This window comes from Chelonoidis abingdonii, chromosome 8 (genome assembly GCF_003597395.2).
Source record: "Chelonoidis abingdonii isolate Lonesome George chromosome 8, CheloAbing_2.0, whole genome shotgun sequence".
Lineage (NCBI taxonomy): Eukaryota > Metazoa > Chordata > Testudines > Testudinidae > Chelonoidis > Chelonoidis abingdonii.
The window spans coordinates 96,472,005-96,497,598 of record NC_133776.1 but is presented as its reverse complement, the minus strand read 5'-3'; positions in this window follow the sequence as shown (position 1 = coordinate 96,497,598).

Here is a 25,594-nt window from a genome sequence, read left to right as displayed (position 1 = left end):
TGTGATTAGTTAATGGGACTCCTCATATGTCAAAGGCATTGCTGCATCAAGACCTTCATTTGCGTTATAAGGAACAAGACCTGTTCGTTTTAAAGCTTAGGAAATCCCTCAGTTTCTTCATTTGAAATTTTACCACAGAAATCATCCAGTTTCTGATTTAAAATGTGCAAATTGATTTTTAATCTCTGGCATCTCTATGCTGGATTACTACTCTGTTTTTATTAAGGTGGGTTATTTGGAAAATGGCATAATGTGTAAAAACCTAGCTTTTTTAGTAAGAGGCCACATTTTAAAGGTAAATAGAGCTGCTTACATGCTAGTTGCAAGGACAACTGTGTATGGTGTTTAGTTTTTTGAACTGGTACTTGGTTCTTTGGCAGCTGTTCTTGTTTTGGTCATGTACCCTGAAGCTGATTTCAATTTAAATGTTATAAAGGAAAAGTGTCTAATGTTTAACTGAAGCATGTTCTATGTTTTATCATAGATATTCCAGTTGTAGGTCTTGTATGGAATATTTATAGAAAATGACTTGGCATTTTAGATATTTTTCCATTAGCACTAATAGGGTCAAAATAACTTCACACAGACAGTCAATAAGGATGAAACTCACCCCTATGCAGAGGGCCAGCACAAGATCTATATACCACTTCAGCCTTAGTTTGAAGATTCAAAACGGTCCTAAGTGGTGCATAGGTTTGTACAGGCTCTCTGCACAGGGGTGGATTTATTGTAAGAGAACACAGTATAACAGCCACAATGCAATTCCTTTTTGTTCTCAGTAGCACTTATAGTTGTCAGTAGCTACCGGTGTGGTGCTCTGCTCTTGTTCGATGATGATAACAGTCAGCTGCGTGCATGTTCTCCCTGTGCTGCCCCGGCTCTGCGCAGATAGCCGACACAGCAAACCCTGAGAGAACCCCCAAAGACCACAGACTCTAGTAAGGTACGAAGGAACCCGAGCCAGGTTTACTGTCAAATGAAGCACAGTAATAGTTTCCTATAGACTCTACAGAACATTTTACAAACATGTGACCCCTGGCAATGGACCGGCTCAGGCAGTGACAGGACACTCCATTACCCCCTAGGCTGGACAAAAATACACACTCCAGGACCTACTTTTATACAGTTACAGGACAGATTACTCATCCCTAATGACGTATTGAGGTACAACCCCTTGGCTCATTAGGGTGCTGTCTCCTCCTTTGATCACGTTGTTTCAAACAGATGGATCTATTCATCATGCTGTCCTTTTGACCCTGTCTTTAAGATGCACCTACCTGTTCCTTGTTATGTCTGTGGGGTGTCCTGATGTCATCTTGGCACAAGTTCCTCTTATTAGCGCTTATGTGTGGCTGCACCTGCTTCTAACAACCCTCTTCTCGCCAACTTCTGTGAGTGGGGCCTGCCTCTGGCTCACAGTCCAGCTTTTGCTTCACAATGCCTGGAAGTACTTTGGTTCAGGCTTCAGGCCTCAGACTGGGCCTCTGACACAAGAATTTGTTTCAGGACCTCATCTTACTACAATAGTGAGAAGGAGTTGCGACTAATTGGTTTGTGTACATTCAGAATGGACATGAGATAATGATACAGAGTAATGGCACTTCGGATAGTCTCAAAGAAAACCAAGGGGAGTGGAGCAGAGGACCAAGGAAACAGACCTTTCGGGGCATGTCTAGGCTAGGAAAATAGGTTGTTTGCATGTTTTTAAACCCCATGTTGCACCTTGTAGACCAAGATAGTTAGGTGACCGTGGTCAATCGCAGGTCCCTGTTAGAGTTAACTGACTAATATGTACTAAAGCACTGCTCATTTTCCCAGTCTATATAAGAGCTTCTGTTTGGTGCTGTCCTCATGGTGAGGAGCTGGGGGGTAGCCCAGGAACTGTGCAGGTCATCCCCAAACTCTGTGCAGGTCATCCCCATCCTTCCACTCTGGAGTTTCCATGTGGACCAGCTGCTTTTCTGCACTGCCATGGACTAGCTCTAGGATACCTCTCCCCACACCTGAGCTCTGGCAGCTGCAGAAAGGACTAAGAGATAATGCTTCGGGAAGCAGATTTACCTCGCTGGATCATTTATTATTCCTGCTTCTCACCCTCCTGCTTCTGGCTCTGCCCCTTTAAAAAAAAAGTGAAACCTCAACCACTGTGACTCCATTCCTGCCTCCATCATAAGTATATATTGACCCTCCCGCTGCCCAGGGGTAGGAGAGAGAAGCAGGGATAGTTCATTACACTACTAATTTTTGCTAGGTGCTTAGATACCACCATGATGGGCAACAGGCCCCTCTACAATCCCCTCTGACCACCTACTAGAAAAGGGGACTGCACCAAATCCCCTGTCTCACCGTCATGCTTAGCTTCAAGTTCCAGGCAGTGCTAACGTATTCACACTGGGGACCTGGGGGGCTCTTATTCCCCGTGTTTTTATGCATGACCCTGTTATGGTCAGGCACAATCTGCCCTGTAGTTCCGATGCCTCAGTTTAGTGCACTTACCTATTGTTGCATGACAATCTGTGCAGCCTGCATAGGCTAGGAATTTCTCAATCTTTTCTTCATTTTCCCTTCTCCTTGGTATATGAATGCATTGCTTTTTAAAGTTATGAGCCAAAGAGCACTGGCTGAAGGGAGGCATAATGAGGGCACGCGCCATGGACATGGGGATTGCTGCGAACAGCTCTGCTGTTGCAGCTTGCACCTGACCTGCAGCACCTCTGACATACCAAGTTCTGGATGTCTGATGAACAGGGACTAGCAGACATAGCAAGCTTTTATTGTGCAGAAGTACAAAGATGCGAACCAATGGCCACTGGGGGAATTAAAATGAGCCTACTAAACTTTTTTTCACTTGCATCTTAATCAGCATTTTGAAGATACAGCTCTTAAATTATAAAACACTAACCAGCTGGGTTACCTTGCTCCCACTCTCCTCACTGTGTTGAGTTTCAATGAGGCCCAATTCCCTATGCCTGATGCTACTTGTTTCTATGTGGCCATAGTACTGGGCAGTCCTCAAAGCCCCAGTTTAAGATACTTTTCTGACAAACTGGGGAGGATGAATAAAACCATCTATGTATAGAAGGGTGATTTTTTTTTTGAAAGTAGGTAGCAGACTTGGAGGCTGCTTACAAGGATAAGTGACACTTTAAAAACCCTTAGCTTTGGCAGGTTTGGCATGTAGCTCACTCGTGCTCTGATGCACTTTGCTTTAGTGCGTTCACATTAGGAAATCCTCAATTTCTTTTTTTTACATATTATATTTTTGCCAATTATAAAAGCTTTTTATTATTTGAGAAAGGGTTATTTATATTCACAAAGCTAAATAAAGATCAGCGTCATCTGGGGGGAAAAAACTTTCAGAAAAAGGCTCAGTTAAACTGTATGCCTAACATAATCTACATTATATTTGATCAGTGCCTCAAACTTTGTCTTGCAACCCCAATAGAAACTCAAATTATTAGACTTGTTAGTGAAAAGGCTGGCATCATGTGTTCTTTATACTATATTATCTGGTAACAGCCACTTTCTATATGCCACATACCTGGGCAATGCAAGTCTTAGCAGATCACATTATAGAAAAGGAGTCCCTTAATGCGGTTAAAGTTTCCTTGTAAGTTTCAGGATGGTATTGTTAATGATGGGCTTAGATTATTATAAATTCTTTTTATGAGGATTGCCTTCGTTTGGTACTTTAATAATAATGTTAAAATACAATGACAAGTGTAAAAGTGAATCTAATATCGTATGTCAGGCCTTTAGAGATTAATGGTTTAGCTGAACAGTTTAATGCCCTTTGAGATGTCAGCTCACACAGCCTACCTGTAAGAGGTGAATCAATCTAATTGTTCCATCAATGCCAATACGTTTTGTTAATGTTGAAAAGCTTTGCTGCAGATGTATTGTGTTCTATTTTAATATTTTGGCAAGTCCTCTGACTCTGAGTAGAGTAATAAAGCTTTTACCACTGACAGTGAATGACTGTAATCTGCATTGTTTGAGTTTCTTGATGCTCATTTTATGGGCCAGATCCACTCTCTGGAGGCTGCAATCTGCCTTCCCCTACACCCTTGGAAGCAACTGTGCTGAAGAAAGGATTCACCCCCAGATGTCGGAGGGGAGGGAGAGAAATCCAATCCAGGCTCTGTACACACTGCCAAGGATGGAATTACTAAGGGCTGGTCTACACTACGGGGTAAAATCGATTTTAGATACGCAATTTCAGCTACGTGAATAACGTAGCTGAAGTCGAATATCTAAAATCGATTTACTCACCCGTCCTCACCACGCGGGATCAATGTCCGCGGCTCGCCATGTCGATTCCGGAACTCCGTTGGGGTTGGTGGAGTTCCGGAATCGATATAAGCGCTCTCAGGGATCGATATATCCCGTCTAGATTAGACACGATATATCGATCCCCGAGCAATCGATTTTAACGCGCCGATACGGCGCGTAGTCTAGACGTGGCCTCTGTGTCTTGCTTACAACACTCCTGCTAATACAGCCCAGAATAAGGTTTGCTTGTTTTTGTTGGTTGGGTGGGTTTTTTGTGCGTTATGGGGAGTATGTGTGTGGGTTTTTTCCCCAAAACAATGTCACACTGACTCTCATTTAGTTTGTGATCCATTATGGCCCCTAGTTCCCTTTCTGCAGTACTCCTTCCTAGGCAGTCAAGTCCCATTTTATGTGTGTGCAACTGACTGTTTCTTAAGTGGAGTACTTTGCATTTGTCTTTATTGAATTTCATCCTATTTGCTTCAGACCATTTCTCCAGTTTGTCCAGATCCTTTCCAATTTTAATCCTGTTCTCCAAAGCACTTGCAACCCCTCCCAGCTTGATAACATCAGCAAACTTTGTGTGCTCTCTATGCCCTCATCTAAATCATTGACAAAGCAGTTGAACAGAACTAGACCCAGGACTGTTCCCTGCTGGACTCCATTCGATAGGCCCTTTCAGATTGACAGCAAATCACTGATAACTAGTTTTTGGGACTGGTTCTCCAACCAGATATGCACCCACCTTATAGAAGCTCCATCTAGGGTGTATTTCCCTAATTTGTTTGAGAAGTTCCTGTGAGACAGTATCAAAAGCCTTACTAAAATCAAGATATATCACATCTACCGTGCTCTTTCCTCCCCAGCTATCATCAACAAGGCTTGTTATCCTGTCAAAGAAAACTATTTGTTTTTGACAAATCAATGCTGACTGTTAGTTATCACCTTATTATCGTATGTGTATTTGAAAATTGATTGCTCCACTATCTTTCTGGGTACTGAAGTTAAGCTGACTGGTCTGCAATTCCCCAGATTGGCACTATATTTGCCCTTTTCCAATCCTCTGGATTCTCTCCCACCTTCCATGACTCTTCAAAGATAATCGCTAATGTCTCAAATATCTCCTCAGTCAGCTCCTTGAATATTCTAGGATGTATTTCATCAGGTCCAGGTGACCTGATGACATCTAACTTGTCAAAGTAGTTTTTAACTAATTTTTTTCCTTATTTTTTTCCTATTTCAGCCTCTGATTCTACTTCATTTTCACCGGTAGTCACTGTTAGACACCCAATTGCTAATAAGCTTTTTGATGAAAACTGAAATAAAAAATTTAGCACTTCTGCCATTTCCACATTTTTTGTTATTCTTTTTCTCCCCTCCCCCCATTGAGTAACGAGCCTACCCTGTCCTTGCTCTTTTCTTGCTTATAATGTATTTCTGCAATGAGTTTTCTTGTTACCCTTTACGTCTCTAGCTAGTTTTATCTCGTTTTGTGCCTTGGCCTTTCTAATTTTGTTTTCAAGACCTTTAATGTGGGGGTTTTAGCAGATTTTGCTGTGAGCAAAAATAGACTGAGGCTCAGATTTTCAGAATGGCTCAGCAGCCATGAAGGCACATGTAAGAAGTGGCAACACTTTTCTACAACTCTCAGCACCCAGCAGCTCCCACAGAACCATGGACCTCCTGGCTGTTGGACTTACTGGAAAATTGGGCCCATGTTCTTTTTCTAAGGAAAAATGCAAGTTGTGCCTCAGGCTATGGCTACACTAGACAGATTGCAGTGCACCGCTCTAAGCGTTCTAGTCTAGCCACTCTGCGCTGATAGGAGAGAGCTCTCCCATTTGCTCAATCCACCCCTCAACAAATGTCAGTAGCTATGTCACCGTGACATAACCCTGTCCAAACCAGCATTTCGGTCGGTGTAACTAACGTTGCTCAGTTGGGTGGCTTATTCACACCCATGAGCAACACAAATTATATCTACATAAATGGTAGTGTAGACACAGCCTATGACTGAGATGGGGGAATAAGATCACATTGTGTTTCTTGTGTTGCTAGAGCTCAGTCTTAGTCAGCAAATGTTTCATGATTCAAAGAAAATGTCTTGGCAGTGACTGCACCTGGAGAAATATTCAATAGCAAATAAAATCCATATGCCGTGCTAAGTTATTTCTGGAACCTTAGAGACTAACAAATTTATTTCAGCATGAGCTTTTGTGAGCTACAGCTCACATCTTCGGATACAGACTAAGACGGCTGCTACTCTGAAATAAGTTATTTCTGTTTTTAATTTTATGGGGAAAGAGCAGGAAATGGAAAGGGCCATGAGAACAATACAGAAGGTGAGAGAAATCTCACCAGATATCAAGTATTATGGGGGGCCAGCAAAGAGCAATGGAAGGTCGGTGTGATTTGTTGGTTAGAATACAGAGTCAGGATTTATTTGTTCTATGCATGTTTCTCCTACTGACTTGTGTGACCTGGAGCCTAAAGGAGTCAGGTATCCAACGAAGGAGACAGTCTTCTTCTCATATGCTCATTCTGAACTTCAGTGTGAGTGAGACATGACTCCCTTAGGCTCCTTGGAGAATCTGTCTTGTTTTATCTGTGGCTTGGTTAGCTTATCTGTAAAATGGACACAGAAATACATACCTTCTAATGGTGCTGTGGGGCTCAATTAAATAATTGCAAAGTGACTTGAACTACATAAATGTAGTTGATAGCTCCTTCTCCCACATCCCACCTGATTGCTTCAGAGTCTATCTCTCTGGTCACTTCACTGACCATAGCCTGCGCTCTGAAGAGTGCTATAATTTCAAACCCTGTGAGCAGCCCTGCTCTCAGCTCTGGTTATTGATGGCTGATGCGATCAAAGAAAATGTGCAACCAAAAAAGTAAAAAAATTTTATAATTGTCATACAGTAGGATTTAGCCTGACTTTAACCTGCACAAACCCAGCACCCTGTCACAACAGTGCCCCTTGCTGGTACATCTGGGGGCAATGAACTCCTAACCCTTGGAGCTGAGCACCTGAGCCTTGACTACCTGAGCTATAAGATGAGCTCCATTATCTTGAAGGCAGAAGCAGACTCACAAACCTCTTCATATGGCCTAGCTACTAGAGGGAATAAAGGGCCATGCTGTGTTAGCAGGGGTTATGCTAATATCATTGCAGCTAATGGGAGTTTTACAATTGGCTTGAGTGGGATCAAGATCTGGTCTTAGATATCTGAGTTCATCCTAGGTACAATGAGTAAGGTACCTTTCTCTTTTTTTTTCTAAAAAGACTACATGAATAGAAACTCAATTAGACTGAGGAAAAATTTTCCCTCTGTGGTAGAATATTTTTGTTTACTGTGTCATCCCTCTCACTGTCTTCCATGTCATCTTCTTGAGAGCTCCAAAATCTCTATCTGTTGGCAGGTTCTCTTGCCCTCTTTCCACATAGTGCTCTCACTCCATTGCTTTAAACAGCTGTCAGCTCTGCAGCTGTAAAAATGCATCAATCTACAAAAGACACTGTATCAAATGTATGTCTGGGCCCTTTGATTCCATTCTTAACTGCTCACTTTGTTCCAATAAAAAAAGAGAGAACACCATTATCTAACCTGCTCTCTAAGGATTTAGATAATGTCATCTGAATATTTGTCTCACAACACTTGATTCCATCACTTGTCCCTGGTACATGATGCATAGGCTTGACTATTCATCTGTGGAGACAGAGGAGCAGATGTTCCCCAGCTGTTACCTGTTTCTGGTGGTCATTCAGTTCAGCAGGAGTCAGCACAGTTCAGCCTTGTGCAAATGCAGCTTCAGGGCATCTCCAAAGTTCATTCTTATTCACGCGTCAAATTCTTTTTGCTTGTGTTCAGAATATAAAAAATAAATAAGAGACTTATTTCACAAGGTTTCCCTCTACCCTCGTCAACAGATAGTGGGCTCAAGTCACTACTCATAGCTTGTAGCAGTGCAGCTTGCACTCCTCTGAACCATTGGGGTTGCTACTCTTTTGCCCCCACCCCACCCCAGGGAGATTGTCCCACAGAGGAGGGCAGGCTGAGACTGCACCATGCAGATACCTGTATTGTCACAAAACAGAGAGAATCCTCTATTCCACAGCTATCAGCCCCACATCTCTCAGGAACAGCAAATTTATTTCAGAAGTTATTTAAAAGAAGAAAAGTCTCGGAGCAGGACTGTGGTGAAATGGGTGGATGAGGGAAGGCAGCATCTGAGAACATGCTGCTGGTAAAGCATGTTTAGTAAGCCCACTGCTACCACTCCATTTCTGAATCTGCTGAACATAAAAAAGAGGAATAATTTAGATGAATTAGAATCAAAAGCCCAGGCCCTCACATACCCAGTCTTGAAATGGACCTGGATTTGTAGCTTCATTTTGGAAACAGCCACTCTTTATGAAGGGCAGCACCAAACCCCTGGATCGCAATACCCACCAAAAGCTGAACTGTTAGAAATTCTTCTCCAGTTGTGAATGTTTTGTCTCAAACTTGTATCTAATAATAATTAGGGATGGGTAAGAACCAGACATCCATATCCCAGACCTAATGCTCCCCCTCAACTTTTCCAATAGCTGTATTCAAACTTCACAGCCTGCACATTTCTAGTTAAAGGTCCCTAACCAGAACCCTGGATCCAAATGCCTTTCTTTGAGAGAGTTCAGGTCTGGAATCTGAGCCAAACTTGGCATTTCAAACCCATCTCTAGCAATACCTTAGCCTGTTAGAACTTCAAAGCACTGTACACATTAAGTATAATCAATCTGCCTGGTAATCTTTCAGAATTAATGTAATTCCATTCTGCACAGAAGCTTGTGCTTCTGGGAATAAACTAGTATATAGGCGCCAAAAAGGGTTTTCTTCCTTCCCACCTATAGCATAGCCAACTGGTTAGGTGAACTGTGGTGGAGAGTGTTGTCTTCTTCTGAAGGAAAGTATTCATACTTCCCCAGGCATGGTACAAGATGTGATGGACAAATGATCTAATCCAGTATGTCCAATCCTGTGTTCCTAACAAATATGCAAAAAGGGATAAAACTGAACAGTATCACTCTACCTGCTACAGCCTCCCTGACCCTAGTGCTTTTATGGGAAAAGGAGAAAGAGAATTACAAGTGTGACTACAGCTGAGCATGGAAACTAGCACAGACTCCATTGATAAAACTGGTTTCCGCAGAAAGGAGCTCTGCTTGCCAAAATGCGTAACATTTCATAGTCTGTGCATGTACACCCTGGGAAAAAAAGATGATATTTTATTGATAAGATTCCACCAAAGGAGGAGATCCAATTTTTTTTAAAGAACAGAGTAGAAAACTGGGAAAGAAAGTAGACAGCAAAAATCTACTACTACTGCTTTCCTACGTAGAGGAAAGAAAGCAATTAATAGTTTTCAGAAATGCACATTTGCTCAGGGCTTATTTTAAAAAATAGGCTGAAACGTTGTGATTCCCAGAGCCCTTTGGGTATTAGGACCAATGTCCAGAAGAGCCACCATATATTTCTGGGGAGGAACAATCAGAAAATAAACTTATGGAGGCTGCAGGGACATTGCCACACGTGAAATATAAAGACACTTATCTCTTTTTTTCCCCCAGCAGTCTCTCTTGGCCTTGTTACAGGAGTGCAGGATTTACAGTGGAGTGAAGGGGAAAGCTTCATAAAAATGTATATTTAATTTGCATCAGTGTCTTGCAAAGGTCAAGGATTTTCAGGGTAAAATCCAAATGCTTTCCAGTAACCAGAGAAACTCCCTGGAGTTTCTGCAGTCTTTCTTGTAACCCTATTTAATATGATTCTTTTTATAATTAGTATGATTAGTATTAGCTTTTGCTGGAACAGCATCTTTAGATTTTTTTTTTCCTTTTAGGATTAAGCTCATGTAGCTGAGGCCAAAGTGAAAATCCAGAACTGTTGGATACACTTGGTGGATTCACCATCTGGTATCTCTTGTTCCTTTTCTAACCATCCTGTTACAGAGAAGCAAATAAGACTGGTAAGTATTAAGTGCAGAACAAATTGGGTAAACTGGTATCAGGCTATTGAAGAACTGGCATTTCATACCTATGCAGCCAGATTCTTGACTGCGTAAATTACAGTAGCTGTATTGAAGTCAATGATGATTTACACCAAGTATCTGGCTCATGATGCATATTTTTTTTAAAAACCTTATGTGGGGGTGAATGACACAGATTTTATTACTTTTCAGAAGCACCAGATTCAAAGCCCTAGAGAATAAGAACATAACAGATGCCATGCTGGGTCAGATGAATGGTCTGTCTAGCCCAGTATCCTGTCTCCTGACTGTGACTGATGCCAGATACTTCAGAGGGAATGAACAGATAGGGGATGAATCTTTCAATTGTCCTTATCTAGTCCCACTCCTGGCAGTCAGACATTTAGGGATACCCAAAGCATGGGGTTGCAGACCTGATCATCTTGGCTAATAGCCATTGGTAGATATCTTCCATATAACTGGGTTTAAAAAGCGTTTGATCTACTTTGTTGCACTGGGATGTTGTGGAGGCCAAAAGTTCACAGGGTGACTGTGCATTGTGTGAAGAATGAAGTATTCTGTTTAACCACAGAATAATCCTGGCATGGGCAGTGGTAGCACAGTCTTCCCAATGTATCTTACCCTGACCAGTGCGACCACATCTCTGAATGAATGGCTTGATCAACATTCAAGCACAGGCAGTCCTTAACCCCGTACTGAGAGAGCCATTAGGATTGTCTCAGTGCCAGGTGTTTTCTAAGCTAGTGGAAACCCCCACTAGAGGGAATAGAAGAGAATAGGGCTTATAACAGTGTATCCCCCACAGAAAGAGAAACTTAAGACCGTGTCTAAAATTTTCAAAAGGACTAAAATCCCATTTTCAAAAGTTACATGTGCTCTTGTGAGCCTAAATCCCATTGGCGTTCAAAGAGATTTAGTCTTCTAAATCACTTAGGATCTTTTGAAAATTTGACCCAGATCCTTAGCAGGTTAAAATCACTGCAGCTCTGATGTGAATGACCCTTAATTTTTTTAAATTGAAATTTATAAATTGGAAAACTTGCCTATTGCAGTGCAAGTGGCAGAAGGAGGCCTATGCCCTGTTGGAGCTGCACATTTTTCTTTGTTTCCCCACCTGCAGTTTTCTCCTCTCAGTGATGCTCAGGCACTCTGGAAGGATTTTGCAGTGTGTTTGATTAAGATATTTTCCAATTGTCACAGTAGCAGCCTGTAACTTAGCAACTCTTGTCTCTGTCAGACTGGGTGAGGGAGAAACTGAAGAAGCCCCTAGTGACCTGATAGAGAAAGCAGGCCTTCACTAGAGTCTGCTCAAATCTTAGGCTACGTCTACACTGCACGATTAATTCGAAGTAGTTTAAACCGATATTACAAAACCGATGTTATAAAATCGGGTTTGCGCATCCACAGTGCAATCACAAAATCGATTGCTTGCGTCCCTGGTCCAAGGCTACCATCGATTTAAGGAGCGGTGCACTGTGGGTAGCTGTTCCTCAGCTATACCTATAAGATTCACAACATTGCCGTGTTGGAGAAGCAGTGGAGCGAGGGAGAGCAGAAAACATTGCCCCCGAGTGGTGTGGTACAGCCTCACTCCCTTTGTGAAGGCAGCAGACAACCCTTTGGCCTTTTTCGTAGAGTGGCATTGAGCAAACGCCATAGCACACGCAATCTTTTCCCTTATTTTTTACACTTGGTGGTGGGGGGGGGGAATAAGAGGAGGACTGTTCCCTGAACCACACCAGACACTGTGTTTGAACCTAACAGAACATTTGGAGCTCAGCCAAGAATGGAAATAATTTTCAGAAGACTGCTGTGGACTGTGGGATAGCGGGAGTCCTCAGTACCCCCTCCACTCCCTTCATGAGCGTCCATAGAAGTCTCTGGCTTCCGTTACGCTTGCCACGCAGCGCTGTGTATCCTGCCAGTTTTTATATTCAAACGCTTTGGCATTTCGTGTTCTGTAACGGAGCAAGGATACAACAGAAATTTGTCTCCCCATACAGCGATCAACCTAGTATCTCCCGTACGGTCCCATGCTGGAGCTCTTTTTGGTTTGAGACTGCAGATCGCCAGCCGTGCTGATCAGAGCTCACACGCTGGACAAGCAAAGAAATGTAATTCAAAGTACGAGGGGAGGTATATCCGAAGCAATTTTCCAATTCATCACCTGAGGAGGAAAAACATTGAACAATCTAATCCTGAGTAAAGAAAAGCGCTAAGGGAGGAGGAAAGAAGGACTAAAACTATTAATGCCGCTGCATCCGAGTTCAGATTGCTGATCCAAGCGGTCAGTGGTGCACTCTGGGATACCGCCCGGAAGCCAATAACGTCGATTTCCGTCACACAACCCTATCGAGTTATCACTACGAATTTAGCCTACTCTCTCTCGTTTGGGGAGTCCCGAAATCGGATTTAAGGAGGCGGTAAAATCGTATAATGACGAGTATGTGGATACGAGTTTTGGTTTAGGCCATTAACGATTATAAAGTCCGCAGTGTGACCGGCCTTAAAATGCCAATGACCTGAGGATGTTCACACTTTTTATAACATTGCGAAATTCTTAACACATGCCAGCTTCAAATTGTTTGGTCTTTTTTAGCCATTTTGGAGTTTCCAGAGAATGAAACAACGAAGATTGTAACAGCTGCAAACATAACATCTACCTTCCGTCCCATCTTCACTTCCCGTCTAACTCTCCCAAGTTCCAAAAGTCACTAAGCAAACTTGCCTCAAATCTTCTAAAATAAATCAGTCTCTGAGGGTTGTAAATTTCATCCCAAAGGAACATGTTTTAAGAAGTACAGAGGGTGCTAAAAGATATGTGCACATAACCTGAACTTAGGGTGACCAGATGGTACAATATACTGGACTGTCCCAATATTAGGGACTTTACCCTACACAACTAAAAACCCCCAACTAAAAAGTGTCCCAATGTCATACTTGCTTAAGTATAAGCTCTCAATAACACAAATGAATAGGGCTCTGTCATGGTATCAATCTGAACTTAGCGTCCAAAAGATGAGGACCAGCAATGATTCCTCTAAGCTTAATTCCACGCTTAGACCTGTAAGCGCTGCCCAACACAGGAATTCCAGTCTGGTACACTCTGGTCCACACCAAAACCTTGCCGGGACTCCAAGACCCAGACCCTCTGGATCTTAAAACAAGAAAGTAAACCCTTTCCCCACCATTGCCTCTCCCAGGCTTCCCTCCTTGGGTTACCCTGGAAGATCACCGTGATTCAAATTCCTTGAACTTTAAACAGAGAGGAAAATGCACCTTCCCCCCTCCTTCTCTTCCCTTCCCAGACTCTCCTGACAGAGAAAGTAATCCTAACACAGAGAGAAAATTACCTCTCTCTCCCCCTTCCCTCCTTTCTCCCACCAATTCCCTGGTGGATCCAGACCTAGCCTCTGGGGTCTCAACCAGAATAAAAAAAAAAATCAGGTTCTTAACAAGAAAGCTTTTAATTAAAGAGAGAAAAACAGTAAGAATTTATCTTTGTAATTATAAGATGGATTAGGTACAGGGTTTTCGCTATAACACTAGAATACCCAGCCTGAGTATACAAGTACAATATTAAATCCTTTCAGCAAAAATACAAATCTGAACTCCTTCAGCCAAATGCACAACTGAACTCCCCTTCCAGCCAAATGCACATTGCAAATAAAGAAAACAACATAAGCCTAATCGCCTTATCTACCTAGTATCACTATTTTGAACTGATAAGCCTGTAATTGGAGAGATTGGAGAGAACCTGGTTGCACGTCTGTCACTCTCAGAACCCAGAGAGAACAACAACCAAATTCATAACAGCACACACAGAAACTTCCCTCCCTCAAAGATTTGAAAATATCTGTCACCCCTGATTGGTCCTCTGGTCAAGTGACGGCCAGGCTTACTGAACTTGTTAACCCTTTACAGTCAAAAGAGATATAAAGTACTTCTGTTCTATTAACTCCTACTATCTGTTTATGACAGGCCCCGTCCAAGAGCGCACATAAGCAGCTGGTTAACTTTAAGCACACAAGTACTCCTGCTGAAGCTGCATGGAGAAACAAAGAAGATACATAAATAGTGCAGTAAATGGAGCTACATGCCTGCTTAACTAACTGCTTAAGTTATTTTCTGGGCAGTGAGAAAGGTGAAGGAAAACATGGAAATAACTCAGATATTTATCCTCTTTCTTTATAGTACTTTGAAGATGTATTAAGTGCCCTAAGAATTGTTATGATTGTTTTATGGGTCTCCATATTTAGCAGCTGATTGCAAACATGGGAAACTGAGAGGTTGTGAAGTCAACAGAAAATCAGTAAAAAGACTTCAGATAGGTAACCCTCCCTTAGTCAGACACTATGGGAGTCAGCTTCTGGAAACAGGAAGCCTCACTCTGCGATCTTGGAGACAGCTGCTTATTTCAGTTACCCAGGTAAGAGTAAATCTGTAGTAACCCCATTGAAATCAGTGCGCTCTGGACTAATGCAGGTGTAACTCTCCTTACAGTATATTGTTTGTGTTTTCCTTTAATAAAACCTGAAGAAGCCTGAATCATTTATATGAATCTGTATTTGCCACACTCAGACATTGCCACCCAAAACATGCTTTAAGAAGTGTTGTGGCATAAAAACAATATAATATGCCAGAATCAAAGTCTTCTTTACTTAGAATGTGCAGCAAGTAAAGGTCTCGACTTACTTCTGCCAAAAAATCTTTTTTTTATTTGAAGAATTTCTTTGGCAGAAGACATTCTCAGTTCTGAAATTTCTTATAGAATGTTCATAAGATCCTGTGGGAAATAAAGTAACAGAACATGCTGGAAAGCAAGAAAAAAAGAGGAAAGCAAATTTCTTCTTGCAATATGTCACAATTTTATTCTAATCTGTGGAGGCACTCTACAGTATGATATAATGTCATAAAATTTATTTAAGGTGAGAGAGCACCCTCATGAGGATCAATGTTGAACTGATACAAAGATGTCAATGAAGGCTCTGTGGGAGCATAAAGTTAGGTCAATATAAAGAAAGAGCTAATGATTTGGTTCTGGCACATCTTAAACTGAAAATCACTTTGGTGTGAATAATGGTGTTTTCTGGGGAGAACAGGAAAAGGCTTGAGGTGTTTAACAAAGTGAAACATTTAACATATTCCCTGTATTTACATACAACACAGTGTGTATTCATGGTTACACATATTGTGTGAAGGATGAATTAATACAATTAGAGGGTTTCTAATCCTTATAACTATGGGGTTGCTCCTTAATGATTTAATACTGTGCTGGATCTGTCTCTTGCATGATGTTTCTGTACTGTATCAACCCTAGGGTTCTGACTGGGCAGCAGAGCCTGCCTAGATAGGGAAAGAGGGAGAAGGCCCATTCTATTAGACACTTACCCTAAAGGCCTGCAAGTGTTAGTGGTTCCATCTACACTGCAATAAAAGATCAGTGACACCACCACAACTGGCCCAAGTGAGCTGTCTCAGGCTTATGGGACTCAGACTGCAGGGCTATAAAATTGCAGTGTACATGGTTAGACTCCAGGTTGCAGTCTGAGCTCTGAGATCTCACAATGGTCTCAGAGTTCAGGCTCCAACCCAAGCATAAATGTCTATACTGCTCCTTTTGGCCCTGCTGTTCCAGGCCCTGAGACTAGCTGCTGCAAGTGTTTTAATCATGGTGTAGATGCATCCTAACAGACAATGCCAAAGCAAGTAGCCATAGTAGAAAGCCATAGTAGAAAACCAAAACTGCATGGTGCTCCATCCATTTTAATAAACCAGAAGAGTAGGAACAAAACTAGCCTGTAGTGCAAATTAACCAAAATCAAATGTAACCTGTTTTGTGAGTGATTAAAAAAAAAATTCAACATCTAAACCTTTTTTTAAAAAAAAATATTAAAATAGGATGTTCAGTGATTATCCTAGTTTAGCCAATGTTTTACTTACATAAAACGAATTTCATTCAATAGTTTAATGTGTTTTCCTCCAAACCTCAAATATCTGGGTATGCTCTTGTAACTCACCCACCTTCTGGGTGTGGTATTCTGTCCCATCTAATGGCACTGAGACCACTTAGAAAAAGAGATTGAGGCTGCTCTACAACCTTAGCTAACAGGGAAATGGTTTTTAGCTCATGCAGTAGAGGCTCATGCACTAAGCACCAGAAGTCCCAGGTTCAGTCCTGCCAATGATGGGGATCTGTTGGTCTTACACTGTCATGCTAATTATCCTGTGATACAGCTTTTTGTTTTTAGTGTATGAAGGAGGATTGGTAGAATACCCAAGTATAGACTGATATTACACTATTAGAGAAGAAGGCTAAATGAGATTCTAGTTCTAAATATCTGCATCTTTTTCAGATGAAGTGAAACAAGTTCAGTGCTGTGTAACAGTAATAAATCAGTTATGGAAAAGAAAAGCAGGTTTAGAAACATCATTCTTACATAATTGAATGATGAGTTAGGGAAGCAAGGAACAGCAGGAAAGAATGCAAAGAAATACAAAGTAAATATGTAACCCAGGTAGCTTTAAATAGACACTGTTCAATGGCAGATTGAAATTTAGTTTATATGGGACAAATGTGTAAGTAAACTACATGAATAATTTCTCATTCCTTCAAAATATGAGGAGCAGTTGCTTTTTGCAAACTGAAATCTCTGATTAACTGACTACATATCAGTGAAAAGCATAAGTTTTACATCTGGCTATATTTACATTTTCCCAGTTGATTATTTAAGCCCCTTTCTGCAAGATACTTAGCCATGTGCAACAGGTCTAATCACATGCTTAGAGATAGGCATGTGCTTATGTGTCTTGCTCAATCAGGGACTTAATCATGGTATTAATTTCTTTCATGTTACCACATTAGGCACTTTGTTTTTATTTTACATAAGTAGTGCTTATATACTGTCTTTCATCCAAGGATCTCAAAGTTTCCTAACATTAATTTTCACAGGCGGCCTTGTGTTGTGCTAGGTAGAGAATATATAGAGGTGACTTGCTCCATCATTGAAGTGCTACTTTCTCAGGGCTAGAACACAGCAGCTGTACACAAGTACAGCCAAACATTTTGACAAGATACTGAACAATGTCACATGTTATAACTGAAATTACAGGAGGCTTTGAGAATGCATAACAAAGAACCAGAGTTACCAAAGTGACCAAATACCAACCTCTTTTCTAGTGGCCAATCCTGTCCTGTTGTAGTCAATGGAAGCTTTACCACTGAATACAGTGGGTGCCGGGACCAAACCTGTGAAGATCTTTACTGACTACAAATGGGTAGGAAGATGGTTTTATGAATTACCAGAGAGGCAGCACTTTCAGGATTAGGTCCTGGGCCACTGGATCAGTAGAAATGGTGCTACCTATTGAACTGCCAAAATAACTTCCTACAGCACTTAATGCCGATATTTCATGGAGATCTCCTATCCAGGCAGTGGCCTAGATTGATCATAGTTAACTAGTAAGGTCGAATAAGATCTCAATTCAAGGCTGAATTCCATGTAATTAAAACTGTATATTGGGTGTAGAGGTTAGGGGTCAAGTTCAGGAATGGTTGGGTGAGGTTCTGTGGCCACCAGTGTTCAGGCGGTCAGACTAGATGATCACACTGGTCCCTTCTAACCTTAACATCTAGGAGTCTATTTGGTGATAAGGCTGAAAGGAGTCTTGGATACATTTCTTTTGTTAAAAGAAAAGTAACAGGTGGAATGGAGGGCCAAAAGCAGCAATAGAAATGACAGCTGCACAGCGCTTGAACCAAGGAGTCAAAAGAAACTTAGCTGGGAAACAAAGAAATACCACATCATAAAATCAACATCTTTGCTGGAAATCTGAGACTCTCTGCAGATGTTCCAGACTTAATCCTCCACTGATAATTCCTATTTATTGTAATTACAGTTCTTTTTTTAAAAAATGGAAATAGAAACTGCAATCTGTCTTCCAACAAAACTGCCAGAAAAGACAATTTACAATGCTTGTCCTTCATCTTTCTTTCAACAAAAAGGTAACTATTTAGGCCAGATATTTTATGTGTGATTTGTATATAGCATGAAAGCGCCACAATTAATCAAATGCATATTTAACTTCTCTTCACCTAGGAAGATGAAAATAAACAAGGAAGATGTGAACAATTGAACAAAATCAGTGACCACTTCAGAAAACGTGGACTTTATATAACTTGCTAGTGACCATAGGGTGAATTGGAGACAGCTGGGGAAAGTACTAGCTAGGCTCAGGTAGCTGGTCTGAGACAGCAATAACTGCTTAGGACTTCATGAGAAACATTTTTTATCTTAATTTTAGACACCCACATATTTCATGCTCAAACACTTTTCAAGTACAAATATTTGCATGTGCAGATCAGTCCTGCAGATGTGAACCTAATTTGCATCACAAACATCAGTTGCTCTCCAAAATGTACATCCCTAAAGTTAGGGACTCCACAATATAGATACTCAAACTTCAGAAGCTAGTTCCAGGCTGCTTTTCAACAGGTTTTTTTGTTTACACGCTGTACCTTTCATGAAACTGCATACACAATCCATATTAAAAACATTTTATAAAACTTATCAGAGTTGGCACAGTGACAAGGCCACCAAAAACTGCTACAATTGAAAAAAAATAAGACCCTTTTTGTTCAGTCCACCTCCTCAGAGAAAACCTGGGTAAACAGATTTTCCTATGGGCCCTGCAGGTTAACAAATGTGGATATGTTTGGAGCAAGTATGTGTAGGAGGTGAGCAAAGTGAATGTCAGAGTTGAGGGCCATCAGAGAATCTTTTGCCACCCTTCTAGAAATAACAAACTGGGAACTGTAAGCAGAAGTATCTCAGCTGATCAACGGCAGTGGTAGAAGATGAAGTGACAAAACCCCAATCTTGAAACATACCTGGAAATGAATTGGAAGTCAAAGCAGGATATGGAGAAGAGGTGTAATGTGCGTCACTCAGAAAGCACAGTGCATTCTGCATTATGGCAGTTGAATTTTACAATGCTTCTTCCAGGGTAACCCTGTGTAAAAACCATTTTTTGTACTAATTTATTCATGCAAATTGATTGAAACTGTTGAAAGAACAGAATTATCAGACAAGTACATAAACGCAATTTGTAGGGGAAGAGTTAACACGGCTTGTGTAAAGGGAAATCATGCTTCACCAATCTATTAGAATTCTTTGAGGGGGGTCAACAAACATGGCAAAGGGTGAGCCATTAGATATAGTGTACTTGGACTTTCAGATTGCCTTTGACAAGGTCCCTCACCAAAGGCTCTTAAGCAAACAGAGGACCGTCCCTCTTATCCCGTGAATCAGTAACTGGCTAAAAGATAGGAAACAAAGGGTAAGAATAAATGGTCCATTTTCCCAATAGAGAGAGGTAAATCGAGGTGTCCCTCAGGGTTCTGTACTGGGACCAGTGCTGTTCAATATATTCATAAATGACTGGAAAAAGGGGTAAACAGTGAGGAAGCAAAGTTAACAGATGATACAAAATGACTCAAGATAGTTAAGTCCAAACCAGACTCCAGTGAGTGGGCAACAAAATGGCAAATTAAATTCAATGTTGATAAATGTAAAGTAATGCATATTGGAAAACATCATCTGAGCTATACATACAGAATGATGGGTCTAAATTAGCAATTACGACTCAAAGAGATCTTGGAGATCTTGGAAATACCGAACATATTTCCTCTGGTAGCTATTTCATTACATTTCCTGCAGATGATGCAATACACAATTATCTACCTTGTTATTATCATTATGGCCTGTGGTTCAGAACATAGTCAAAACCACAATTTACTGGAAATAAACTGATCCCTGTTTTTGCATGTTTTATATTAGACTAACAGGGTTAAAAATGTTCCACTAACCCCTATTATCAAAGTTTGTAGAGACACAATGAGAAATGCTTAGACGCACTGAATATTGCAATTTTTCATAAAAATCTTCAATTAATTGCATAAGTCCATCTGCCATCTCTATAGCAATACCTTCAAGCATCAATCATCCTTAGCTTTTCAAAGAGGGCAAAAGCATCTTCAACACTGCGTCTACTGAAAGGTGTAATTAGTTTGTTTGACTTGACTTAAAGATTGGAGTGCTCATGCCACGGTTTTGGGGAAAATGCAAAAGCAAATTGAATAATCACTTGTTAATTACATGTTTTCACACAGATGATAGGAAAATCAGTGTTGCAGCTTTATGACTTCATCTGAAACCATGGTGGTGATGGAGAAAGAGTTTGTGTACACTATTTTTATTAAGGTTATAAAGTTGGTTCTATTTTATGGCTTGATAGAAGAAAAGGAAATTTAAACCTGGACTTTTTCAGAGGACACAAAACCAGCTTTTTTTTACTTTGCCCAACTATGGTTGGGCAAACAACCACTCTTTGGAGACAAACAATAAAGAAGGCTACAAATCTTAAGGAAAACTATTGTATGATCTTTCCTTTATGATGGAGCGTTGAAAGGGGGATATCTGTTGTTTGTTCACTCAGGTTGTCATCTGATAGAGATTCTTCCTTTTGTTCAAGCGGTCAGGATACTGAGTTTAGATCCAAAGGTTCATACTTTAAGTGCCAGCAGTTTCAGCAGGTAGGCTGCTAAATTTCACCCAATTCAGATAAGAGTGAAAACTGACCATTTATACCTACATTTGGTTTCCTATCTTTTAACCTGTTACTGTTCCATGAGGTCAAGTATCAGAGGGGTAGAGCCATGTTAGGCTGGATCTGTAAAAGCAGCAAAGAGTCCTGTGGCACCTTATAGACTAACAGACATATTGGAGCATGAGCTTTAGTGGGTGAATACTTCATCGGATGCATGTCCGACATGCACGCATCTGACAAGTGGGTATTCACCCAAGAAAGCTTATGCTCCAGTATGTCCGTTAGTCTATAAGGTGCCACAGGGCTCTTTGCTGCTGCTCCACGAGAGGACCTTTCCTCTTCTCCCGTGGCTGATTACTTTGCTTAAGAACCTTTGATGTGGGATCTTGACAAAGTCTTTTGGAAAATCCAAGGACACTGTTTCAACTGCATCACCCTTATTCACATGCTTGTTGACACCCTCAAAGAATTCTAATAGAATTCTATTAGAATCTTCCAGTATATCTCTGCTTTTGATACTGAAGACCTTTCTCCCCTTCTTAGCGTTTTATCCTCACTGAGATTAGCGATATTGTCCTATCCTGATTCTTCTTCTGCCTCCTGTCCTTCAGAATCTTTCAGTGGGACTTCCTTCTCTTTCTCACTCTGTAGGGTTCCCCAGGGTCCTTGGCCCTCTGCTCTTCTTACTTTAGAACCTATCTTGGAGTGGGAAGGAAAGAGGGCATGCCACATCAGCTCTCACAGTATCAGCTATCCTCTCTATATTGATGACTCATCAATCTATCTGTTCACCATAACCTGTCTCTATGACATGTCCTCTTGGATGTCATGTCATCATTTTAGTCTTAATATGTCCAGAGCAGAACTCTTTATCTTTCCTCACAAATGTTCTCTCTCTAACTCCTTCACTATTTTTGTTAACAATGGTACCATCCTCTCCATCACTCGGGCTCACAGCCTCAGGGTTATTTTTGACTCCACTCAAATGGCATAAGTGAGGAACCGATTAGCAATATTATTTTTACCTCATTTAAATCCTTTCTTGTCTTCCGTTAGCAGCAATCTCCCCATTCTTCCTCCCGCCAAGAAGATAAGCAGACAACCTCTCTGAGTCTTCTTGCTCACAGATTGGCTATAAACATTCACTCATTTCCCCTTTGTTAAAGTGATATAATAAGAGTGATAATCTTTCTAGCTATTTTGCTGCATAAAGCAAGTCCAACAGAGTTTCAGCTCATGTGACTTTATAGAATGTACTTTACTCAGGGTATGGCTACACTCGAAACTTCAAAGCGCTGCCATGGGAGCGCTGCCGCGGCAGCGCTTTGAAGTGTGAGTGTGGTCGCAGCTGCACGTACTCCACCTCCTCATGGGAATTAGCTTGCAGTGCTGGGAGCCACGCTTCCAGTGCAGCGGCACTGTTTACACTGGTGCTTTACAGCGCTGTATCTTGTGTTTTTTTCACACCCCTGAGCGAGAAAGTTGCAGCCCTGTAAAGCGCTAGTGTAGCCAAGGCCTTATAGTAAAAGGAGCAAAGAGTCCTGTGGCACCTTATAGACTAACAGACGTATTGGAGCATGAGCTTTTGTGGGTGAATACCCACTTTGCTGCTTTTACAGATCCAGACTAACACTGCTAACCCTCTGATACTTTACTTATAGCATGGAAGATACTCTATATGAAACTGCCAGGCTATTTCATTAAGAACAGATTCTTTCAGGAATGAAAATGCCTACCATCATCATCTCATATAAGAACAATTAGCCTCCTGAGAGTCTGACTGATACATCTGCCTTTTCCTTAGACATTTTGTACAGTAACTGTACATACATTTTCTTCATATTACTGCAAGGAGTTTTTCTCTGACGTTAAAGTTACCTCTTTTTGCTTAACTGAATCCTTCTTGTTCCTTGATCTTCAACAGTTATCTTTCATCAATACTCTCCTTATTGTGTCAGTGTGGTTGGTCTTTATGACCTTTTTACACTCTTCCTACTTCCAAGTGACATGGTTTTTAATCCAGTGATGTGATGTAATTGATTCTCCAGCAGCTCTGCTCTGTATGCTAAAGATTCAATAAAGAAGGCAAGGATTGTCCCCTAACTCTCTTTACTAAAGATATGGCCTTTTAATCTTCAGTGAAAACTAACTGCATAGGGGATTACTTTTTGACCCATCTAATGGCTCACACTTGTGAATGTGATTATGCTCTGAAGCATGATTGTACCGTAACAGTGATGGACACCTGGGGTGAAATCCTGGCCCCATTGAAATCAATGGGAAAAGTCCCATTTACTTCAACTGCACCAGGATTTCAGCCCAGCACTGTAACTACTACGCAGATATTAGCCTTAGAATGTCAATGGTTATAATCTAAGACTCATGAGGAAAGGTCAAAGTCTTGAAAACTTTGTATGGGTGCAGTAGTCTGCTCACACGATCACAAACCAGGATTGTCTAGTGCTTAGGACAGGGAACCTACAGTTAGTGGACTGTCCTCTCTAACGTCATCCCATGGTGCATTCAGGATGGGCAGTGTCAACTAGTGCCAAGCCGCTAGGAGGGCAGAAGAGGTGGGGCAGCATAGAGTTTGTACAGAGGCACGATCTCTGCCTGATGTCCTTGTATGTCCAGCAGATCCCCTGAGATCCATGAGTTTGCAGGACTAAACCACCTGCTTTTGCCATGGTTCAATTATCACCTCCACCCACCCCACTGGAAGAATTTTGAAGTGACCCTCCATTGGTTTTCCCGAGGGACAGGAATAATTATGAAGATTGTCTACAATAATAGAATATTCTGAAAATAAATTTACGTGTTTGTTTTTCCACACATCCACCTCTGTTCAATACAGAAGGGTAAATGTACAGAAAAATGTTATGTACAAAGGGAAGAATGAGTCTCCAAGGAATCATTTTCACAGGAAAATCAATAGTAACATCTGACATCAAAACACTTGAGTCTTGCCAAGCCTTTTACAAAGGTGTGAATTGCTAATCTAACTTCAGTGCAGGACTGGATGTTTTGACAACGATTTGAAAAAAAGCAAAAGATGCTTTACGAAGAAGAGGAACAAATGAGGTTTGCTACCACATGCAGTAACCTCAAACTAAAGGTATGTCAGTTCGAAGAGACTCGCGCTAGCTTTCAGATAGCTGGGGTGCTACAAATAGAATGTAACGGGGGAAGCCTGAGCATTGGGAGGGGCTAGCCACCCCAAGTGTGTACCCATCAGAGAGTAAGTATGGACTTGTGGCCCAGTGGCAGCTAGCATCTCCTACCGCTTGTACTGTACTGCCATTGCTATATTCTATTTGTAGTGCACTAGCTTAATGGGAGCTAGCGTGGTTATGTCTCTTTGACATGGGCATCATACACCCAGCATGAAGTGTAGACATACCCTATAAGACAACAAAGAAATCTCCATCTCTCACAATCTTTTTTTAATCCTCTGCCTCCATGTAAAAAAAAAAAATGACTTCCAGAACAATAATGGTGTTTACAATGCTGTACCATTCCTTACATTGTGGATATATACCAAATATTTCAAATACTATTTCTATTAAGGATAAACACAAATGTTAACAGTACAAGTTGTTTTCTTACATAAGTAGAAAAAGAGAAGGTGTCAAATATACAAGAAAAGGGAATATAATGGAGCTGGGTGTGACAAATCTAAATATACAGCTGTTAATGTTATTTAACGTATTATTTGTGTTCACTATCTGCAAATGAAGTACATTGCCAAGATCACATTATACTCATATCATTGGTAATCTGTCACACAACAAACAATTGTGTTGCAGCAATTTCTGAGGCTGCATTTTCAAGAACAGATTTTATATTTGGGCTCTCAGTTTTCCATTTGCAATAATTTATGCTAATATAACTGAATTTGGGCTTCCAACTGAACCTACAGATCAGGTACTTGGACATCTGCAGTTTTGTTATTGGTTGATGCAGATATAAATGTTGGGTCTGAGTACACTTAAAGTATAATATTGTAATTAATGAAGGAAGTTGTTGTTTTGATCAATTTAAATTGGCTACAGCAATGTTCTGTTTCACATTTTGCAAAATGGCAAAAAGGAAGGACCATTCAGTGGGGTCAATTGCTTTCACCAGTTCTACGCACATAAGAATCTGCTTTCATATTCCAATGATTATTTCTCCGGGTTATAGAATAACAGAGAGACTGCTGTTGATCTTTCATGATCCTCATTACTGAAGGGATAAGGACTAATACTGAATAATCTAGCTGATTGTATTTTTGTGACATTGGTTAAATGATCATTGCAGCCTAGCTGCAAGGATATTGTGCTAATATTTTAATGTCCAGATCAAAGGATTTGGGGAAGATGCTTGCGGTGAATACACAAGTAATAATAACTAAAAATGGCTTGCAAAGTTCCTGAGAATGTTGCTTGTATATTTCCACCAGTAGGTCATCAGGCCTAGAGCTTTTCTTGGGCATAGTGCTGTTACAGACCTGGTCTACACTACGCGTTTAAATCGATTTAAAGAGCGTTAAATCGATTTAACGCTGTACCCGTCCACACTACAACGCCCTTTATATTGCTATAAAGGGCTCTTTAAATCAATTTCTGTACTCCTCCCCGACAAGAGGAGTAGCGCTAAATTCGATATTAACATATCGGATTACGGTTAGTGTGGACGAAAATCG